At 45.7% G+C, this 23,896-nt stretch overlaps 1 long non-coding RNA gene across 1 annotated transcript in view; it reads right to left on the bottom strand.

The window, feature by feature from the left end:
• LOC142570892 (uncharacterized) overlaps positions 1-23,896 on the bottom strand; it is a 67,737-nt gene that overhangs the window by 25,056 nt on the left and 18,785 nt on the right. Inside the window, exon 2 of the long non-coding RNA XR_012825709.1 lies at positions 21,916-21,985. This is a non-coding gene — a long non-coding RNA (uncharacterized LOC142570892). The remainder of the gene's footprint in view (positions 1-21,915; positions 21,986-23,896) is intronic.

The raw sequence follows: 23,896 nt of genomic DNA on the forward strand, positions 1-23,896 counted from the left end.
GCAGAATATAACCAACCCCTATATATAGCTTTCATTGATTACGAGAAAGCATTTGATTCAGTCGAAACCTCAGCAGTCATGGAGGCATTACGGAATCAGGGTGTAGATGAGCCATATGTAAAGATACTGGAAGATATCTATAGCGGCTCCACAGCCACCGTAGTCCTCCACAAAGAAAGCAACAAAATCCCTATAAAGAAAGGCGTCAGACAGGGAGATACGATATCTCCAATGCTATTCACAGCATGTTTACAGGAGGTATTCAGAGGCCTGGAGTGGGAAGAATTGGGGATAAAAGTTGATGGAGAATACCTTAGCAACTTGCGATTCGCTGATGATATTGCCTTGCTTAGTAACTCAGGAGACCAATTGCAATGCATGCTCACTGACCTGGAGAGGCAAAGCAGAAGGGTGGGTCTGAAAATTAATCTGCAGAAAACTAAAGTAATGTTTAACCGGCTCGGAAGAGAACAGCAGTTTACGATAGGTAGCGAAGCACTGGAAGGAGGAAGGGACTACATCTACTTAGGGCAGGTAGTGACCACGGATCCGGATCATGAGACTGAAATAACCAGAAGAATAAGAATGGGCTGGGGTGCGTTTGGGAGGCATTCTCAAATCATGAACAGCAGGTTGCCACTATCCCTCAAAAGGAAAGTGTATAACAGCTGTGTGTTACCAGTACTCACATATGGGGCAGAAACCTGGAGACTTACGAAAAGGGTTCTGCTGAAATTGAGGACGACGCAACGAGCTATGGAAAGAAGAATGATGGGTGTGACGTTAAGGGATAAGAAAAGAGCAGATTGGGTGAGGCAACAAACGCGGGTAAACGACATCTTAGTTGAAATCAAGAAAAAGAAATGGGCATGGGCCGGACATGTAATGAGGAGGGAAGATAACCGATGGTCACTAAGGGTTACGGACTGGATTCCAAGGGAAGGGATGCGTAGCAGGGGGCGGCAGAAAGTTAGGTGGGCGGATGACATTAAGACGTTTGCAGGGACAACATGGCCACAATTAGTACATGACCGGGGTAGTTGGAGAAGTATGGGAGAGGCCTTTGCCCTGCAGTGGGCGTAACTAGGCTGATGATGATGATGATGATGACAGATGGTGCTGCAGTAGTGCCGCTATCTCGGTGCCCGTGAGTGCTCCGAGTGAGTCAGCTGTTAGCCGCCATTTCAATTCAGGGCGAACAAACCGGCGAGAGAGACATTTCGATCAAAGCGCGGTCTCGGTAGGTTATGCGCGATGGCTAACTCTGATCACTCTGCACGTTGCAGTAGGAAGAGACTTCCTCGGCGCGGTTACAGGTACCTGGGCCCCGTAGTCATCTTACAAAAGAGCCCTTACGCTATAGTTGTTCGTAAAAACAAATTTCACCCAATCCTGATGCTTGACATATCATTAGCGAAAGCTGCCAGCCAATGGCAGCGAGCACTTACTAACGAAAAGCTTTCGGAATTTGCCCCTGGTGGGCGAGTGACGTATTAGAGAGGGAAGATGTTTTCCATTCGTTCGGTTGACTTAGCAAGGGGTAATGAGCTATTCTGGCCGCTGTGGTTTTTGGTCGGTCACAATCAGTTCGCTGGTGCAAAATAAAGAGTACGCAAGAACATGAGTTATGTAACTATAGAGCAGGCGCGAGCCTATTGAATGACTGCTAAATGTGCTACAACAAAGCGAGACTCAGGCTAATTTATACGAATACTGATTTAGATATATCAAAACAATCGGATGCAGATGCTGGACTTGACGAAGGAAAATTAAATGGACAATAACGCGTAGCTGAAGCCGCGCAGCTTACTCTCATGAGGGCCCGTATTCGGGGAGGTTAGAAAGGGCAGTTCTAATTATATTTCAGTGCTGCGCGTTGGACGTAGAAATCAGTTAAAACGCCAGCCTATAGGCTGAGTGAGCGTCATGTCAGTTTGGAGTCGACTTACATGCGCAGTGTAGGCTGGTTAATGCTTGGCCGCTCGGCAAGGCGTTTGTATTTGCAGCAAAGTCGCCTCGGTGGATTGCCAGTAGGAATGTAGAGCTTGGCGCTCTAGTCGCATGCACTGATTCGTGCTTTTCTTGCACACTTCCGGTGAGATTTAGACGATTAGAAGCGAGCTTACTAAACCTGCTCGAGTCGGGCTATGTTTACCCGAGTTCTTACCACGTCTGTTCATATTCTCGCGTAGGTTCTTACTTGAAATTCTGTGAGTCTGTCAGTGCAATGCTCCAACTCTATAACCCACTGTTCCTCGGTCTCCTGCGCTATAGCTTACCTGTACTGGTTGGGACCGGTAAGACCAACCTCCGTGCCCTACAGTCTGTACAAGCTCAAGCCCTGCGAATTTGCCTTGGTCTTCCCAGATGTGCCTCCACGGCAGCAACAATAGCCATAGCGCATGACCACCCCATCTCGCCTCGCTTCGTGCCGCTCGACCTTGTTCAGCGTTTAGCAAGATTATTGCCGCCAACCATGGAACTTTACCGTCAAACTTCACGCGTGCAGCGCGACCATCTCTACCGCTGTGGTGCCTCCATCCACCCCAGGCTCTTCTTGTTATTCCCGGTATCAAAAAGAAAACGGAGATGTCATCTGTCGTTCTCAAAAAAACCGTGCTTTCATTCCTACATGACAAGCACAAAGGACGCATCCACGTTTCCACGAACGGTTCTGTCTCCTCTAAATGTTCAGCTGGAGCAGTGGTAATTCCCGCAGAGTCTGTCACCCTCAAGTTCAAGACGTCTCACATTACATCATCGACAGCTGCAGAACTCGTAGCTATCCGTGCTGCTCTGGAGTTTATTGGTCACAAACCATCACGTTCATGGCCCATCTTATGTGACTCGAAGGCAGCTCTCAAGTCTCTGATTCCCCTTTCAATCACGAACGAAATGTGCAACTAGTCTCAGACATCCGACTACTCCACCACCACGCAATCAACGAGGGGCACAACATCATCTACCAGTGGATACCGGGTCACTGCGGGATTTCGGGAGAGAGAGAGAGAGACAGAGGAAAGGGGAAAGAGACGGAGGTTAACCGGAGAAAAAGATCCGGTTTGCTAACCTATGCTGGGGAGAGAGGGGAGGGGGAGGTAAAGGGGTAACAAAATAGAGATAAAGAAAGAAAGGAGCACAGACACACAATCACAATCGGTCACTGTCACCGCATACAGTCACCGCACAGCACAGTAACACTTGCTGCACTATCAACATCTGTTCAGGCTACAACCGCTTGTCCAATTCTGTCGCCGGGATTTCGGGAAGTCACAATGCGGATGATGCCACCCGATTGGCCCACGATGGTGCCCATGTTATACCAATACCACTGTCACGAACAGATGCAGCCGCAAGTCATCGCTCCCTCGCCCGCGAGCTTACACAGAATCTGTGGAACACCAGTGGATTTACGAACGCACGCCTCCACAGATTGGATCCACGTCTGCAACTCCGTCTACCACCAGGGTTACCACAAGCGGAAGCACTACTTCTGTGCCGCCTGTGGCTCGGCGTGGCATTCACGAATTCCTATTCATTCCAGATTGGAATGGCCGACAGCCCTACCTGCGACACCTACGGCTGCAAGGAAACGATTGAGCACCTCCTTTGTGACTGTCCCTGTTACAAAGTGACAAGAAAAGTGCTCGTGACTGCGTTTGAAAAGCTGGACAATCGCCCCTTTACAGAGCAAAAAGCTCTAGGATACTGGTCCAGACGGGCTTCGGCACTCAAGTCCTTAAGGGCTTTGCTGAAGTTTTTAAGGACATGCGAATTGTGCGACCGCCTTTTAATTTTGTAGCGCGTAGTATCGCGTCACTGTGGGAATTTTCCGGTTTCCTTCTTTTTTCCTCGTCTTCTTTCTCCTCTTATTCCCTTTACCCCTTTCCCCAGCACAGGGTAGCCAGCCAGTACTTACACTGGCTAACCTCCCTGTCTTTCCTCCCCTTTGTCTTCCCCTGAACGCAATAAAATGCAGGAATAGCAAGGACAACGTCTAAAAACAAATGTAAAGAAAGGCGTGACGGCGACAGACGTGGTGCGCAGTCACTCGTACGTTCACTGGAGAGAAGGGCAAGCAGAACTACCGCTGCCTCGTCCAGCACAATTCCTCGTGGCTTGCGATTCGAGTTATCCGCGATCACCGATGGTCGTCATGAACCACGATGAGAATCAACTTCGATTAGGGTGATGCTACACGAAGCTATGTTATTGTTAAAGTTACCCGCCATGGTCTTTTAGCGGCTACGGTGTTGCGCTGCTAAGCACGAGGTCACAGGATCAAATCCCAACCGCGGCGGCCGTATTTTGATGGGAGCGAAACGCAAGAACGCCGGTGTCCCGTTCGTTGCAGGCCAATCAAATATTCCCAGGTGGCCAAATTCTTCTGAAGACCCCCACTACGGCGTGCCTCATAATCAGATCGTGGTATTGGCGCTTATAATCCCAGAATTTAATTTAATTGTAGAAGTAACACGACTAGCAAAATATGAGGTTCTGGCTGTTGAATGATGAGAATACATGTTGAGCATTTTAACTGAGAAAACATTGCAAACTGAGAAAGCGTTAAACTGTAATATTGTGCGAACCTAGCGCGATAGTCACGATAGCAAAGCCACTGGCAGCAGGCCTCAAATACGGCTACATCATTTCTCAGCTTTTACCACTAATGATGCTACTGATGCTACTACTATTTCTAGCACTATACTCAGGGAAGCAGCCCTCACCCTGTTGATGAGTCCGGAACACGCAAATAAGAGATCTTAAAAAAAACGATACCACCACATGCACATTCTTTCTACACGGCGCCGTCTCGCTTCGTGTTTATTGCATCCGGCAAGGCTGCGAACACGTTTACATGACGTCAACAAGATCCACAACGCTCTCTCGACAATTTCAGCGAGCGCATACGAGAAGCTATGGCACTCTCGGGAATGCGGCCGAGCTTGCGGGCCGTGCGCCGAACCAAGAGAGAATAGAAACACGAACGCTTAAAAGCCGCATCCCGACGCGTATACCAGCGCTCTATGCGGCAATACAAGGACGGGTATAAGCACGTCTGACACGACATATCATGAGCGTTTCCATAGTGACGAAGGAAGGGACGCTCGCGGCATCTTCTTTTGTTTTCTCTAGAGGGAAGCGCGAAACTGCAGTTTGTAGAGATACAACTGAAGCGCGCAATAAAGCAGAAACCAGCTTTTCACGTATGTGCGTATATGTAAAAAGCAATGCGACGCGTGTATACGATGTTTTCAGCGGGAGACACAAGAGAGGGGAGAGAGGGGAACGGGATGGCGGGAAGGAGTGCACTGGGGGCGGAGCGGAAGAAAGTTTCAGGGAAAGCTGTTTGGAAAACAAGCAAGCAAGCAAGTTTTGTAAGCTTTCTACTGAATATATGCGACTTTACGGACGAAAAAGAAAATTGAAAAGTGCGAAAGCGTATACGAGGAGCTAACTGCGACTTGAAATAGACATGACGGTGAGAAGAGAGTCATACAATCAAAACAAATACCACGTGTGAAATAAATCGTCACAGGGCCGTACATAAAAGTGTGATGAAAGCGCCCCTTCCCCCTGGAAGAAATATCGAGAGTCATTGAAAGTGGGGAGCTGTCGTCAGCCTGTGTACCGACAGTTTCATGCTCTCTCAGTGCTTATCCGCCCACCCGGAGAACTGCGAACCCCGCAGCCCAGTATCGCTGTCGTGTCATCGCCCTCCCTTCGGACGCGTTATTGCTCCTTCGTTTCCATTGCTTGCAAACACTTTAGGCTTTATACTCGAGCTCCCTGGGAGCATGGAGACGAGAGGAAGAAGACAGCTCAATTCGTCGTTGCCTCGCTTCGTCTCGCCTCGCTCTCTGGCGAGAACGAGACGCTGGTGCCGATAGTGCGAGCTCTCGAATAGCCTTCGGAAATGTGTCTCGCAAACATTGTATACGTAGAGGCGATATCGCTTGTCATGCTCGAGTGTCTTTTCTGCGAGATCGTCGGCCAGGGGAAATGAATCGTACGTCGCCGCCTTGCCTGCGAGCGTAGTGTCTTTTTCGCCCCTGTGCTCGAGTGTACTGATGCAAACAGCTCGCGCGTCTTGTAGAGGACGTTCAAAGGCTTTACCTACTACTATGTGCTGTTGTTGTCGATGTGATTTCGGTGCAAGGTATCGCGTCTTAGAATTCGATTCTGTAGTTCGCCTGTATGATCACTTTTATATCGATCTGGTTCTCGTACGATGTTGCAATACAACGCGAACTAAACCATTCAACAAAGACGAGCTCTCAGTAAATTTTTCTCTATGAATAATACTTTACTGGCAATACACAGAAAAGGAAAGAAAGTTAAAGAAAGGCAAGTGGTATTTCGTTTGGAAGATTTAATTTATTGTTACGAGGTAAATGAAACCTTATATTGCAATGGGCTTGGAGTATAAGATAATTCGGCATTTTAGTGAGGCATATGAACTGCAGGACATTTTCGACCTCCATTGATCCCAATGATGATCGAAGTCAATTTCGATCGAGAAATCAGATCCCGATCAGGCTATATCGCGATCAAATTTGCCTGTGTGACACCGATATAACAAAAAGCGTGCAATCTGAATGAGTGATCAGACAGCACCAAGGCTTCCAAACATGTATTCGGGTAAAATAAAATTCGGATCAAGAAATTCGGTTCAAGGCCTTCGGTATGCACAACCATTTGACTAATTCTTTTATGGAAATGAAAATAAGAAAGAGACGTAGTCACCTTATGATGGTGACGGCTACTGCTTTTCGCATAGCGGAAACAAGAATATAAAAAATATATGTAAGCAAATGAAAAGGAACTCCGTCATAGGGTCAGAAATCCACACCACACAGTCCTATATACTCATGACAATATAAATATAAAAGGCAAATTCAAGTTCTACTACAATGAGTTTGCAAACAAAGTCACAAACACACACAAGCGGCCGTGATGTAAACTGCGATAAGCACATATACTGACGAGGACTTACACAGAGGTAAAATAATGCACACACAGAATAAAAAAGAAGTATAACGCGTAATATAAGAGATGTAATAAATACAAATAATAGAAGCAAGTTATAGTAACATCATGTGACTGTTCAGTGTGATATCTAATACATGTTAACGATGCCTGTGTCTTCGTAAAAATGTTCAAGTGCGTTCAATGCTTTTCGCTGAGCGATATTCGATGGTCATGCGCCCAGCAATTTAGCGAGTCAGAAAGAAAGGCCGCTGAGGATCAATGGAGTGCAGCTCTTGTTTTAGCTGCCGCCTTTGCATCGCGTATATGGGGCGTTCGAGGAGTAAGCATCCACATCGTCATGGCCACAGGAGCCAGCCGGAGAAGAATGCCGTTTTATGCGATGTAGTAAATGTTTGGTGTACGCTGTCCCAAGGCGCAGTCGATGAATCAGTGTATCGGTACTTTTCGATACACTAACATATCGGGACTAGTACTCCTATATCGGTACTTTCCGCCACGTCCACATAGACCACATCCCTGGCACTACGGAATATTTTGTGGAGCGCTCTGGCCCTTGCAATTCTTCTGTCTTGGTGAAACTCCAGGTGTATGTTTCTGGGGATTGGGGGTAATAAGAGATGTTCCCTTATTCCCTTATTTTCCTTGAGTTGTCTCTCCGCAGCCCGAGCTGTGCTTCGTGGGTTATTCCGATGTCGTCTAAGGCGCGTCTCCCCGTCAAACTCTGTGTGAGCCTTTCATAGTGCGCCATTTTCTGGGCCTAATTCATCTAGTGTGTTGCGCACGCTCTGCGCCAGGAACTTCTCGTTTGACGCATTTGCCGGAAGTCCTAAGGCTTGCTTATTCGCCCTTCTAATAATGCATTCTATATTGGCTTTCTCCGAAGCGAATAGCTTGAGGAAAAGAACCACGTATGCAACACGACTGATTACGAATGTTTCTATTAATCGGATGAGTTGTGCTCTTTCATGCCATAGTTCCTTTTGGATATCCGCCTTATTAGCCTGATTGTTTGTTGAACACTATTGTCCAGTAGTGCAATGGCTTCTTTATTATAGCCATTTTCAGATATGCGGAGTCCCAGTATTCTCAAGCTCTCCACTGTCGGTATCCTGGTGTATTCTACTGTGATCACATTGCCCGGCCTTTCCTTAGTGCTTTTTCAAACCCTGCTTGTGAGTCTATAGAGCAGAAGTTCTGATTTTTGCGAGGAACATCTCAGTCCCTTGTCTCTGACGTAGTCTTCGACGGTGTTTACTGCTGTTTGTAGGCTCTCTTCCATATGCCCATCGCTTCCAGCCACCACCCAGAGGGTTATGTCGTCCGCGTATAGGATGTGTCCGAGTCCTTCTATCTTTTCGAGTCTCGCAGGACGACCGATCATTGCCACAATGAATGAAATAGAGATAGAACTGAACCTTGCGGGGCACCCTTATTAACTAGTCTCAGCGCCTCCGATTTGGTTTCTCCAACTTAAATGTTTGCCGTACGATCCGTGAAGAAGTCTTTGATGTACGCGTACGTTTTACGTCCCACATCCAGCTCTTGGAGATGTAGTATTGCCTTGTGCGTGACAGTGTCAAAGACCTTAGTTAAATTGAGAACTAGTATCGCCTTGGTGTCTATAGCGTTTCTTCACCAGCATCCATGATCTCATGTTTTAGTCTGAGCAAAATATCCTGCATCGGTAACTTGGGTCGAAATTCAACCATGGTATGTGGATAAAGTCCTCCATCATCTAGTATCTCGTGAGGCGTTTGAGAACCACATGTTCCATGAGTTTACCGACGCAGGATGTTAGCGATATGAGCCTTAAGTTCTTCAATTGTGGTCCGTTGTGGACATGCAAAAATAACATGTTACAAATGTGTTACGTATTTACAGTGTTAAGACTTCGATCACCTCGTATTTAGATCGTGGGCAGAGCTGTAGCAGCGCCTCTAGGACCGTCGCCGTTCGATATTGCGGCTGTATCGAAGCTCAAAGCTGCGTAACGTCAGGCTGCGAAGTTTGCAAATGGCAAAAACTTGTTGACACCTCTCAGAAAAAATTCATGAGCCTTTCCAATGTGTGAAGGCGGACGACCAGCGAAGCTGTTTAGCGCAACACAAGGAGGTGGCACAGAATTTTGAACAAAGGTACGAACATATTTATTGTCCTGATCTCTGGTCATCGTGACGATATACGAACGCACACACATTCACGTATCACCTCGGTTCTTAAATGTGTCCATCACGTAAGACAATGGCTGTCTCATGCTCCCTAAGGAATGGCTCAATGGTAAAACAAAAAGGTAGTGGCGTCTTCATGAGCGTTATTCTGCGCTCTTTTTTTACCAAATGTGAAGTCTCCAGTGATGGGCGTCAGTGGATATATGTGTGTGTACGTGTGCGTGCGTGCGTGCGTGCGTGCGTGCGTGCGTGCGTGTGTGTGTGTGTGTGTGTGTGTGTGTGTGTGTGTGTGTGTGTGTGTGTGTGTGTGTGTGTGTGTGTGTGTGTGTGTGTGTGTGTGTGTGTGTGTGTGTGTGTGTGTGTGTGTGTGTGTGTGTGTGTGTGTGTGTGTGTGTGTGTGTGTGTGTGTGTGTGTGTGTGTGTGTGTGTGTGTGTGTGTGCGCGTGCGTGTGTGTGTGTGTGTGTGGGGGGGGGGGGGGGGAGGGGGGTGTCACATGGGGAATTTTACTCATGGGAGAATTCTCCGCTTCGTTCATGAGCTGTTTTTTTTTATTTCACAGCATCCTTCTTGCTCAACCAGTCCACATAATTTTCGTATCTAGTGTGGTGCATGATTTTACTCGCTATTTTTTTGTACATGTCATCGTATTGACAACCCGCTTGATACCATCGACAGGAGTGGTACGTTGGTCCACATTATAGGTCACAGAATGAGCAAAACCGCGGGCACAAACACTACATCACTTCGACTTCGTGCTGAATGGAAACTCTTAGTCATGTAATATCAGGCTGAGGCTAACAGCACGGAAAATGAGAACGAATTGTGCAACAGCTATAAGTTTTGATAATTAGAAATGTGTAGGCGTTTCTTCTTTTTCACTTTTTCATATCGCGTGGAGAATTATAGCCTCAAAGCTTTTGAAGAAATAATAATCCGCAGCCGTATGAGCAAGAGAAAGTTCAAACTAAACTAAGAAAACAAAACGATAGATATGCTCAAAACACATCAATGACAAACTTGACTGTGGTCAAGGGTGGACACTACGCTTCTATTTGCTAACACCTAATGGAGTGTCATGACGAGTGTGAAAATTCAGGCTATTGCGCTCACACAGGTACAAAGGCTACAAGACATTAGGCAGAAGTTCGCCGCACAGCATTTATGTTACTGCCTGCCATAGCAGCGCACGCTCAATACAATTGTGCACTGAAACAGCTCAATGTACTTACTTTTATATGATAAATCACAGCACGTCACAAAGATATAAGCATGCACCATTCTCGGCTGTCAGCTGCGGCCTCTGGCCAATCAGCCTCAATAGCGTCTTCATATAATTATGTTCGTAAGACTGCTACACCCCTATCGTGGTAATTTCTTTTCAAGTCTTCATCTGCCACAGCCGCTTAGGTTTTGTGAATCCACTTACGCTTATTATTGGCGGAAGTACTGAAGTTCGCACCGGTGCTACCCTTACATATACGTATTTTTTCGACTACAGCGCTCATATTTGCAGCGGCGGGCATCGCAAGCTTGCTGATCTTAGGAAGAGTTTTAGCTCTGTGAATACGGTTTTTTTTTAAGATTCTTCATAGGCTAAAATTTGTTCGTAAGTTGGCTTAGTGAATTCTATCACTGTGTTGGCGCGGTATTTATCGCACCCCGTTGCACGCAGCCACGGTCGAGGAGGAGGCTCCGCAAGCTAATTAAGCGAGGGGAACCGGACCAATTCGAGACACCGGTGGTGCTCTCCTCACTCCTGCATCTCTTGTATGACGATGGCGTGATGTCAGCGCCATTCGGACCACCCGGGGATGCTGACGCAATCTTCTCTTGGTTACCTCATTTTGCTCCACTCTCTAGACCCCACCGAAACCCTTTAAACCTCTGTGTACCCCTCGCATTTCATCCATCCGTTATATAAGGAAACCTTAGGTGCTATAACGTAACGCTATTCCAAACTTTTCTCTTCCAATTCTGTAATCAGCCCTCCGCGATTCGTCAAAAACTTTTTTGAACCACCCCCACTTCTATTGTCTGTCACGCGACATCAGGAAAACCGCGATAGCTCCCCATCTAATATGACACTACACACTGATTATGCATGATTGGACCTAACAAAAGAAAAATAGTTATTTCTGATTGGACGCTTTTTCGCCATTAGCCCTCGGCTATAGGTCAAAAGTTTTCAGGCTGCATCCACTTCACTTGCCTGTCACGCAACGTCACAAAACACCGAAAACTCGCCGCGTCAAAGTGACGTGTACGCGTTAAAGACGCATTATTATGCCGAACAAAACTTAATTTTTTTCTGAATAGCCGCAAGCTGCCCCGTTTCGAAAGCAATAAAAGATGGCTGCCACCAATCACTGAGGCGCTGGCTACACGCACCTGCCGGAGAGCATGGGTTTATTTGCGTACAATCAAACTTTTTGCGTGGCCGTGTAAAGTTATCGGGCACTTTCGGCACGTTTATGACCTCGCTAGGCCAATTCTTCTTTGCTGAGGATCCGTTTTATCAGCATTCTTTACCTTTCGTTGCATGCTGCCACAATTTTCGACCAGCCAACTCAAGAAGTAAGGGAAAGGGGACCAATCGCGGAGGCCGGCACCACTGATTTTCAGTGCACTATTTCAGTTATCGATTTTCAGTGCACTAGCTTGGTTCCATCGAATCCCTCTCCATCATCATCATCATCATCATCAGCCTGGTTACGCCCACTGCAGGGCAAAGGCCTCTCCCATACTTCTCCAACAACCCCGGTCATGTACTAATTGTGGCCATGCCGTCCCTGCAAACTTCTTAATCTCATCCGCCCACCTAACTTTCTGCCGCCCCCTGCTACGCTTCCCTTCCCTTGGGATCCAGTCCGTAACCCTTAATGACCATCGGTTATCTTCCCTCCTCATTACATGTCCTGCCCATGCCCTCTCCACTTTTGGCTTTTTTAGCTTTTTTTTTAGCTCTGTCAAAAAATCTCTGTCACGACAATAGTACACCTCAAATTTCTCGTTGGAAATTCATCAGGCACATCGGTGAGGTCAATGCTGCAGCTTTATAGTGCCGTGTTCCTCAGTTTCGCAAGATACAGCCTCCCTGTGCTAGGCAATAACTGCAAAACAAACCTGCGTGTACTCCAGGGACTACAAGCTCAAGCACTAAGGACGTGTCTCGGCCTTCCGAAGTGTGCGTCTAGGCCGGCAATGATTGTTATAGCTCTAGATTACCCAATATCAACGTACTTAGCCACCGACCCTCTGATGGCGCATATTCAACACGTGGCCCGACTACCTTCTCACCATCTTGCTTTACCTGCAGAAAGGCCACACACAACTTTCAGTCGTATAATTGTAGCCCGAAGAATCAGCCAGAAAAGCTACAAGCCAGAGGCCGCCCAGAGGCAGGATGACCCTCCTCGAGAGAACATTAGCGTCAGAAAATGAAGTGAGGATTGGTTTGCTCAGGGAAGGGCATGAGATGCGAATGCGCCTCATTGAAGAAGAATACACAGACAACTTGCAAAAAAAAAAGGAACGAAGAACGTAAGCTCAAAATGGAAATATTGAATGCTCAAAAACAAGTTGAGCTAGCGAAATTGAATGCGATAAATAAAGGAATGCAGAGTCATTGAAAGTTGGTTAAAGCCTTTATTGTAAAATAGGCCATAGAATATGAGATGATATAGTGCAGTTTTCTCTTCATGTGCATTTGTGAAAATGCTAAAACCGCTATAGAAGCTATGGTGAAGCAATTACTGCACAAAAATATGGCACCTGGAATAAGAATTAGCAGCATGCACTTGGCTGCGTGACACCCTGAGGATGCATGTCTAATCAAGAACCGAGTTTTTAGCACATATGGTTTCTTACATGTGTGTGTCTGTAGTGCCATACAGACGCCACACGACACATAGAAAAAGAACACCAAACCCATTACCCAACTAGTCAGTTGGGGTGTGTGAATATTCGAAACATTTTTGAATATTTCAAACCGTCTACTGCCCCCAATTAAACGAAATTGGAGCAAAAGCACAGTAAGTTTTCACCTGTCGGCCATAGTATAGACATAAAACATGAGAACTCGCGTAGTAGAACGGGCTACATCGCTTAGGTAGCTTTACATTGCAAGCTATGCAAGGAACATTCGCAGACTCTAAAGAGTTCTGCGCATGTAAAGAAAATACTTGTCTGCTCGTAATGCTCCGTTTGTGCTTTTAATAAACAAAACTTCATAATGTGCTATGTAATGACAGGACCTTCCTGACTGTACTAGGATGTGAACATTAATTGCTTTAGATAAATGCTGGTAATGCCTGTTCATTATTCCAAAACCATTCGATTCGATTCTGGACTGTTTAGATTCGCTTCGGTCTCAAAATTCACTGTTCGCACACCCCTGTTATTCAGAAACACTGAAGTGGATTTTAAACAGCAATCTTTAGGAGAAACTTCTCTGGATAAGAAGTTGCCGTGCACGCATGCCAGGTAGGTATATTGTCCCCCAGAATATTAACAGGCGGCAGCTGCTCTTGGCAAGTATTTCTTCCTGTATGTCTGCATCGGCTGGTGGGAACATGGAGACCGAGTGGCCCGGTCTCTCTTCGTAGGAGGGCCACTTTGTGCAGGGAGGCGTAAGCTGTTATTATGCGAGCTGCATTACGAGGCTTGTGCTGCAGCTTCATGTTTAAGCAGGGGAAGCGCCTTTTCCAGACTCCAAAGGCTCTTTCTATAGAGTTGCGGGTCTTGATGTGCGCCTTGTTGTACCTGATAAAATGACAATACAATGCAATTAGTCAGTTTTCGAATACACGCTGTACATTATTTTCAGCCAAAGCTTTTCTTCTGTGTAGTTAGCACAGATCTACATTGAATGGCTACAAATACATTCCCTTTCCTGCAAAAGATGTATTACATTGCTAGATTCACATTCGTTCTGCCCAGCCATATTTCATTACCGACCACTATATTGAACGGAGCTGTAACAATCTGGCGCTATATAGGCGATGCCATCTGTGTGCTCTTGGTGTAGCAGCAGAAAACAGAGGAACATGTTGCTTATGCGTTACAGCTACTCACCATATCACACTTCAGCTGTATCGCATAGTTTTACAAAAACATAGTATGTTATTATGGAGAGAGGTGCTACCTATCATGTACACCCCTGAAAAGATTAGGCATTGCTTGCCTGCCTTCTGGCGAGTTGGCTGGACCTGGTTCAGCAAGGGGGGTCATCAGGAAAGGAGAGCAGGCATAGCCCATGTCCCCAAGCAGCAGACCAGGCACACGGTGCTGTTCGTACATAACACGTATGACGAGAGTTGTCGAATATACGACTGTCATGAACAGACCCCGGTCAGCTCGCTACAACGTTAAAGAACTGCAGCATTGGTCCGGCAACCACCTGCAAAACAAACTAGAGTATGAGTGCATGAACAGTATGTTGCCGTTGCAATAACTGTAACTACATTTTACCTCCCAGCAAGACGGAAGATAAAAATCTGAAAACAACTGAAGGCTATCTCACAGAAATTTTCAACTAAAAATTTCATATGGCCCATAATTATACGCCCTGTCTTTGCCGTGGCACATGTAAATACAGAATTTGTTGCACAGCTCGTAGTAGTCACGATGGACAATAGTGTGACAGCCCATTTCTTACGTTGTCAAATAAAAATGTGTGCACGCGTACACACATTGCTTCGTGATCAGCAAGTGAAGTTCGTTTTTGCCGCACATTTGCGCTACGTAAGTAAATGGCCTGAAGGGCAACAGTTGAGACCACTCATTCGACTAAAAAGCGGTACTCGTACCGTCTCTCCGTGAAATAAAGCGTGTGAATGAATATGACGCGCGTCACATTGGGCGCTATAACGCAAAACTATTCCAATTCTGCAGTCAGACCTCCGCGATTGGTCAAAAACCTTTTTGAACCACCCCCGCTTCAACTTTGTGCCACGTGACGTCACGAATACCGCGATAGCTCCCCATCTAATTTCACGTGTACACACTGATTATGCGTGATTTGATCGAACAAAAGAAAAGTAATTATTTCTGATTGGACTCCTTTACGCCATTAGCCCTCGCTTATTGATCAAAAGCTTTCTGGCTGCACCCACTTCACCTGCCACTCAAGCGACGTCACAAAACCGCGAAAACTCACCGCGTCATAGTGACGTGTACGCGTTAAAGATGCACTAATAGGCCGAACAAAACTGAATTTTCCTCTGAATAGCCGCAGGCTGCCCTGTTCCGAAAGGAATAAAATATGGCTGCCGCTTATCGCTGAGGCACTGGCTACTCGCACCTGCCGAAGAGCATGGGTTTATTTATGTGTAATAAAACTTTCTGCGTGGCCGTGTAACGTTTTCAATCGCTTTCGGCATGTTTACGATCTCGTTCTGCCAACTCTTCTTTGCTGAGGATCCGCTTTAGCGTCATTCTTAAGCTTCGGTTGCATGCCGCCGCAATTTTCGACCAGCCACCGCAAGCTAAGTAAGGGAAAGCGGACCAATCGCAGACGCCGGCACCACACTCTTCATCCGGTTATCGATTTTCAGTGCACTGGCTCGGCCCAATCGAATCGCTCTCCACTTGAGCGTGCTCCTCGACTATTGTCAGCCAATTAGATAAGACAAGCCGGTCAGTGTATAAGCAATGTTATTCGTTTTTCGAGCAAACAATAGTGACCTCCTATGATCGAGGAGACCGCTTGACTGATCTGTTCAGACAACCCTGCGAGTGACCGCCCTATGCTTGCGTCGACAGTTACGCAAATTTGACGTCAGGAGATTAGAATAAGAACATATTGGAATAGTTTTACATTATAGTGCTCATAGTTACGTAAAACAGCATACGAGAATTGTAATGTGACGATTAGGACATTTACCGCTGCTTTTACGTTTCTGCAAAACTAATCGCTTACGATCCCTACAGATTGTGAGAAAGGGCTTACCTGAACGTTAACAGAAAACACTCGTTTGCGGTTGCGTTAAGCTTCTGCGTCACCGCCTCCGGGACTCTTGATGCGTACATGTGTGCCGTCGATGCAGCCCGTCACCCCGGGGAAGTGGGCGATCTCGTAGAAATCTCGCAGCACACCTGAGAACTGTGAGGCATCCGGGAAGCGGACAACTGCTCGGACAAGGGGCCTTGCAAGAAGCCTTGCGTTACTCTTTTCACCGTGCGACAGACCATGGGCTGGGACCCATTAACCAAGTCAATGTTCACAATTTGAAAGGTTCCGGCGCCGTAAAATCTCAGTGCCACAAGCAGCTGCTGCATGGGTGTCAGCAGCAGTCCTCGGTTGTCGCCGCTCGCTTCAAGTCGCAGAAAGGCGAGCAGGTCACGAAATGTTTGCTTCGTGAAGCGATAGCGCGTGATGAACTCATCGACGTCGTATACCTCCATCGGGTTCGATCTGTCACGCATCCATGGCCATGGCACAGTGTGCATGTAAAATGCATCACCGAAGACGACATCACAGGCTCTACACGCAAATTCGTGCGCGTTAATTCTTCTGGCGACGTCGCTCCTATAAGCCGCCATGGCTTCGCAACCTGTCAAGCCCACCTTAAGGTAACGCTGGCCCTGTCTGGAAATTTTCGCGTACTTGATCAAGTGTAGTCCGCCGCGAGAAGGCGCTTCAAGTCAAGGGAGGTTTATGATGCGCGCTGGCGCCGACTTGAGGCGGCCGCAAGCCAAGTTCGAGTCAAGGCGCATCTTTGAATATAGGGGTAAGTTTCTCGGACATAGCCCCACCCGTCTCAGGCTTACAAAGTGACGCGGGCACTGCTACGTTTCGTGAAATCGACTGGCCTCAGTGACCGATTATAGGCTTGAAGTTATGGACAACCTCACACATACACAGTAATAATACCTTCTTCCCTCCCTCTGCTTTCTTTTCTTCCCTTAAGCCTCTTTTCCTGTGTGGGGTAGCAAACCGGATATGCGTCTGGCTGACTTCCCTACCTTTCCTTTCCTTCCTTCTTTTCCTCCTCCTCCTCCATGCATATATATATATATATATATATATATATATATATATATATATATATATATATATATATATATATATATATATGCGTGTGAGTGTTTTGCATCAAACGTTGCTCTCGGCATAAATGTGATTTCACTTCCTTTTATACGCATTTACAATTTCTTTAGTGCTTCCGTGTGGTGGCAGAAGGGAAGAAGGCCGCTTCCGCGTCACGTCTCCTGAAAAGTGTGCCTACGCTTGTCTCCTTTATTCAGAGTGGCCACTTCCATTAATATTTTTCTCTTAGGACGTGGCTAGAATAAATGGACGCATATATGACCCATACGTCCAACATGCATGTGTTAGATCGAGCCAGCATTCTTGCCTCCGCACGCTCAGGCCGTATATAAACAAAGTTCCATTTATTTCACTTTAGGTTGTGTACAGTGGCGACCATCGAGGACAAACATTGTCCGGCCAGGTCCGGGCGCTATATGAACCATCGCTACCTTGTGGATGGAAAATATATATATATATATATATATATATATATATATATATATATATATATATATATATATATATATATATATATATATATATATATATATATATATATATATATATATATATATATATATATATATATAAAAGAACAGGAGAGTAAGGAAACATTAGTTGCTGCTACTGGACTGCAGTTGCGAGACGCGGCAGTGGAGGTTATTCAATTTGCGAATCGCTTTTTCTGGGCTAAGCGTGCAACAAGAAGGCGCAATATAAATAATCCGTTTTTCTGCTGGCCCTCTCCGCCACTACAATTTTTGACTGCTCCTATAAAACGTGTATTCTTACGCCTCAACGTGCGCACCGGTGGATCATGCATGGGTCAGTTTCGGTGTGCGAAACAGAATGCGGGCGGACTTTACTATGCAGGCAACAGAATAGTTCATAGGTAACTATTTGTTGAAGAGTAACCATGTTGAAATCAGGGGGTCCCGATCTGTTTTGCCATCTTTGCTCTGCCGAGTTGTGAAGTACATCTATCATGCGGTGAGATACGCTTTAGCTTCAAACCGTCGTAGTAAGTGCTTTTTTGTCTCTGTGTCGGCTTCCGTATTAATAAGCGAGAGCGAACGTAACACTACAAAAACTGAAGTAAATCAGTTTTTTGCAGATATAAAAGTATTCGATACTAACGTAACTTTCGTGTTCAACCCTGGATTAATGCACTCTTGCGTGCAGGTACGGGATGGAAAGTAGAAAAGAATGCAAATCCTATTAGAATACATAACACGCATTTCATTCGTCTTGTTAGTGCTTTTCCTGCGTGTTTACTTTTGCCGTTAAATGTTCATTTTTTATTCCAGCAGAGCCAACATTGGAGTCCAGATGGTTATCATTGCGTTAGCTAAACACGCTGTCTTGCCCAGGAACCAACGAGAAACGAGACGGAGAACACACCACACAAAGCTCTAACTAACAACTGTTTATATCTGACGATTCGTTTATGCCTAGGTTGCGAATATTCGAGCTTTTTAATACCATTTGAATACGACACAAAACTATTACCATTCAGGTTTCAAAGAGAACAATTCTAACGACAGAAAGCTGAGCTAGTTGGTAAGGACTCATAATGCAAAAAAGGGGGTAAGGCTTGCAGGCACGGACACAAGAAAAGAGTAGCGTTGCCCACTTCTCTTTCTTGCATTATGAGAACAATTCGGCGAGTGTTCAAAACTGACAAATTATTTCGCAGCAACTGAATGTTAAAGTCCGGTTGCTGCTCTCCGTCTGCAAAACGAAGTACCTCATAGTATCAGGAGTGAGAAAACGACAAAAGTTTCCAAAGCAATAAGAAACAAAATGGGTAATGCAAGCATTCTTCTCAATTTTCAAGAGGAAGCCTTCATGCCAACGTGTAATTTTTTGGTCGGAGTCTCTTATCTATAGATTTGGACGATTTCGTCATGCAACAGTTTTAACTTTCCCGCTGCAACTTATAATATTTTCCTTACAACGGTCCCTTCTATATGTTACTACGTCACAAAATTCCTTCAGAATATATTTTTTTTTACTTTTTCCGCAATTTCTCATCTTTATTCGGCAACTACTTCTTAGCGTTTTCGGAAAGCAAGTCATACAGCAACCATTCTTTCTTTGAAAGCTTGCTCGCTACCAGGCTCTAAAGTTATCGAGAAGCAACGCGTACAGCTTTCTTTTTTTTTTTTTGAAAATGAGTGATATTGTATTTGGAACTGATCTTTTGCTCTTATAGCTAGCTTAATTTTTGCCCTAGTCAGTACCTAATTACACTAAAATAAATATTCCTGCTGTAAATATATGCGCGTGAATTCAATGTTGATATTCGGTTCAGTATTCGATGCTTACTATTCATATTCTATTTGTATTCAAACAATCTGATTTTCAACCACTTCCAATCTTTATACACACGTGTTAACTAAATGATCAGCAGAAAGAAAAATAAAATTGATAGTCACATAAGTTTCCTTACGCGATGTGAATACGAAAGCATTCTGACATGTCGCGTTCATGACGTCACACGTGACGTGACGCGCTACATGAACATCTCGGAATCAATTTCACTGTGAGTTATCAGGTCACTATGATTCGTGACGTCATTGTCCCGTGTCCTTCTCAACTCTACCTTAATCCACCTTAATTCACAATGTTATAATTTGTAACAACTTTAATCCACCTTAATCAACTTTAATTCGCCTTAATTCCTCTTGCTCTAATTTGTACCAGGCTTAGTCCAGCTTAATTCACCTTCAGTAACTTTAGTCCCCTTTGTCACTTTACTCTAACTTGTTCTGACTTTAATTCACTGTAATTCACCTTAATTCGCCCTACGTGCCTTCCCGAAAACTTGGCCAACAGCTGGTTTGCGCAAAAGACCCTTTGAAGCACACGGACTACCCGGAAGTGATCTACAAGGTACCATGCAAGGAGTGTGACATGTCGTACGTTGGCGAGAGCGGAAGTTTTTAACGCCGCTTGAAGCAACACATGAATTACACCACCAAAGGCCGCAAAATCGTGAACGCCCTGGCAGAACACCGCGAACTAACCGGACACAGCACAGACTGGGACTCGGCAACCATCATCGCAACAGAGAAGCGCTTATCTGCCCGTTTGCTTTTACAGTCGTACAACATTCAATTAACTGAACACGCAGTAAACAAGACGCGGGGTAATATTCCCGAAATATACACCCGCGCGCTGCGCCACCTCACCCATAAATAGTCGCGCGCCCATGCTCACATCTTCATTGTGATCAAGGGAGCCGTACGAGGCCAGCAACGTCACGTTTTTTTTTTTTTACTTTATTTTTAATCCTTGGCGAGCACATGCTTTTTGTCATCAATTCATTTTACATAATTTTACATACTCATAATTACTAATAATTAACGTTGTTAGACTATATATTACCTTCTGTATTACTACTGACATCATACGAGACGCTGTTGACGTCACGCAATGTAATGATGATTTTTGGTACCACTCGTTTCCCACAACGCCCGCTTCTCCGCTTCATGAGATATATAATGCTTTCACACAAAAAGTACAAGTTTCATTACACATGCACGTTCCTCCTACATTCTCCAAGCGCAGTCACTAGTATGATAAGTAGTTAGTTTCGTGCCTTTCCCTGCATCAGACAAGTTTCCTTAGGGAAGGCGCACTTACGCATTCTTCGCCTGTACGTGCATCTGCCATTGTGCACGCCTCGCTTTTAATTCCTTCCATTCTATCGTGCTCGTATGATAATATGCCTTTCTTTTTAAGACTGGTGGTGTACCGTGGCACATATGATTAAGTTACGTGGATGGCTCATCTGCTCGAAGTTATTCCTAAACTCTCTTACAAATGGGGTAATAAACAGACGCACAGTATTCAGGTAATGGGTTCACATAAGAGGTACAAGAAAAAAGCCATCGCTTAAACTTCAGTGCATGCAAGGCGAGGGTGTGGTAATTATAACACTGGTTGTAATCGAGAGGGACAGGCAAAGAACGAAAAGAAGTAACGAGGGAAAAGTGGGCGCACTTAACGAAGCGCTTACGCAGCTTTCGCACAAGGAAGCGGAATAAATAACTTCCTTGCCAGAGACCAATCCTTCACTTTTTTCCCTGCAGTTTCCTTCCCAATATAACCTTTGGGAGTTGGGAATGTTGATTCCTGGAAACACATCTCAGCGGGCAAAATTAAGGTGGCCAACTAATCAGAAAAATTTTCTCACGAAAAAAAAGAAAACTTTGTGAATTTGGTCCAATTGTATTCTTGTTACCAGCTGTTTTGTGCTCACGTGCTGCTGGGAAGCCGCATTAAGCGAAAACGCCAGGTTCATTTCTAGTAGCAACCATTGTTTTATAATTAGCTGTGTTATTTTGTCATTCGATAAGTTTCTTTTCAAGTTGTTTTTTTGTTATCTCATTCATTTCCTCGTAATGATTTTTTTTTTATTTTCGCTTCTTCAAAAACCTTGTTAACCGTGTATTCTCTCCAAACGCCTCTCTCTATTTCTTCCCTGTGATCTCCCTGGATTTGTTCCTAGCATTCAAAGATTAAGGTCTCCGGGGAACAGCGAAAGAGGATTAAAACATTTGCTTCGGTTTTCATTTCATGTTTCTCTGTTTTTCAACTTGTGCCGAAAACTCACTCCACATAATTTCCTTCCAGCCTTTTTTCCTTTCCGCCAAGCTATGTTTCCTTTTCAGTTCTTTTATTTTTGCCTGACGTGGGAAGCCTAACAGACTTACCTTCCAGAGCAAATCACGCCTTCCCCGCCTATGGAATGTGTGCCAATCCTTCATTTGTCATCGCATTCACCTAGACAGAAAGAGAAAGAGAAACGAGTATTTAATGAGAGGAGAAGCGGGAAGGTTAGCCGGAGGAGCATGTGTCTGGCCTGCTATTCCCCTCTGGGGTTAACGGCAATGGGAAAATAGGAAAGTAGAGGAGAATGATCACTGATCATAGAAATATACTAAGTTATCAGCATCAGTTCATTCAGTTCGAATGAACCAGTGTCCCTATGGATGATGAGGAGGATGAAAAGCAGTAAGGAAAGGTAGGGAGGGAAACCGCATGTCCGGTTTACTACCCTATAACACTGATCGAGAAAGGACGTACTATGCAACACATACTAGAACATACAACACAATAACGCATATTTTATAGTAATAAATGACAAACTATATATATATATATATATATATATATATATATGATACCGATCAAGTTATCCAGCGCTGTTTATTCCAAGAAAAGCAACTCCCTAGCTCATGCGCGAAGAAGTCGAAGAACAGGGAAGATGATGATGGCTATGTACAAATGGAAACGGCGAAGCACGTTAATAGTGCTTACACTAACTTTCCCCCGTCACGGAAGCGGCCAGCCTGGCCGCAGATTAGAGGTTATCTAAACGGGCACTGAAGGGCTTCATCCGCGAGACATGAACAATTTCGGCATTCCGGCGGTGCCGGTCAGTGAAGGAGTGTACTGGGCGGAGGAGATAGTTCACTGCAGATGTTTGCTGCACAACGGTGTATGGGCCAATGTGGCGTTGAAGGAACTTCTCACAGAGGCCTGGAAGGCGGACTGGAGTCCAAAGCAGGATTTGGTCTCCAGGGTGAAAACGTACTTCACGGCGTTTGTTGTCGCAGTGACGTTTGCGCTCGGCTTGGGTAGCTTCCTTGCTTTCCCGGGCGATTTGACGGCAATGTGCGATTCGGGCAGCAAAATCTTCTAGAAGCGACGCGTTAGGCGAAGAAGGTGCTAAAAATAATTCTCTGTCGAATATGGTGGAAGGAGATCGTCCATATACAAGGAAGAAAGGGCTGTAGCCGGTAGTCCGTTGAATAGCAGTATTATATGCGAATGTCACAAAAGGAAGATTTTTATCCCAGTCAGTGGGGTCAGGATGGATGTACATGGAAATCATGTCAGACAGCGTACGGTGGAAGGCCGTTGGTTTGCGGATGATAGGTAGAGTAGATTTGTGGACGGTATTAGCGGCCCGAAGAACTTCCTCGGGGACTTGGGAAATGAACGCCTTGCCACGGTCACTGAAAAGAACGCGAGGAGCCCCGTGGCGCAAGAGGATGGAGCGCAAGAAAAAGTCGGCGACTTCAGAAGCGGTACCGGATCGCAGAGGGGCAGTCTCGGCATACCTTGTTAAATGGTCAACCGAGGTCACAATCCAACGGTGACCGGAGGGTGTCAACGGCAAGAAACCATACAAATCAATACCAACAAATTCAAAAGGTGCGTCTGGGAAAGGGAGAGGTTGTAATAAACCGGCAGGAGGCGATGTCGAGCGTTCGCGGTGCTGACATGACGCACAAGAGGCAATGTATTTGGCCACCGTTTTGGATAGGCCAGGCCAGAAGCAGCGGGTCTTGATGCGGTCGTAAGTCTTGTGGAAGCCTAAGTGGCCAGCCGATACGTCGTCGTGAAGTGCCTCTAATACCCGCAGGCGAAGGCAGCGAGGTAGAACTGGGACCTGTTCGGTGGTAAACGTAGCGATGTAGCACGCCATCTTGAAGGCGGAATTGTCGAAGTTGGCGTCGCAAGCGGCTGTTGGGTGGTTCGGTGAACCCACTAAGGCGATCCATGAGAGCTTGACAGTAGGAGTCGGCCCGCTGAAGCGACACGAAATCAGACCGTGATGAAAGTGTAACTTGGTCCAGGGGTGTTATCGAGAGCTGGTGTGAGGCAGGCGTAGCATCGGAACGACGT

This window comes from Dermacentor variabilis, chromosome 2 (genome assembly GCF_050947875.1).
Source record: "Dermacentor variabilis isolate Ectoservices chromosome 2, ASM5094787v1, whole genome shotgun sequence".
Classification (NCBI taxonomy): Eukaryota; Metazoa; Arthropoda; class Arachnida; order Ixodida; family Ixodidae; genus Dermacentor; species Dermacentor variabilis.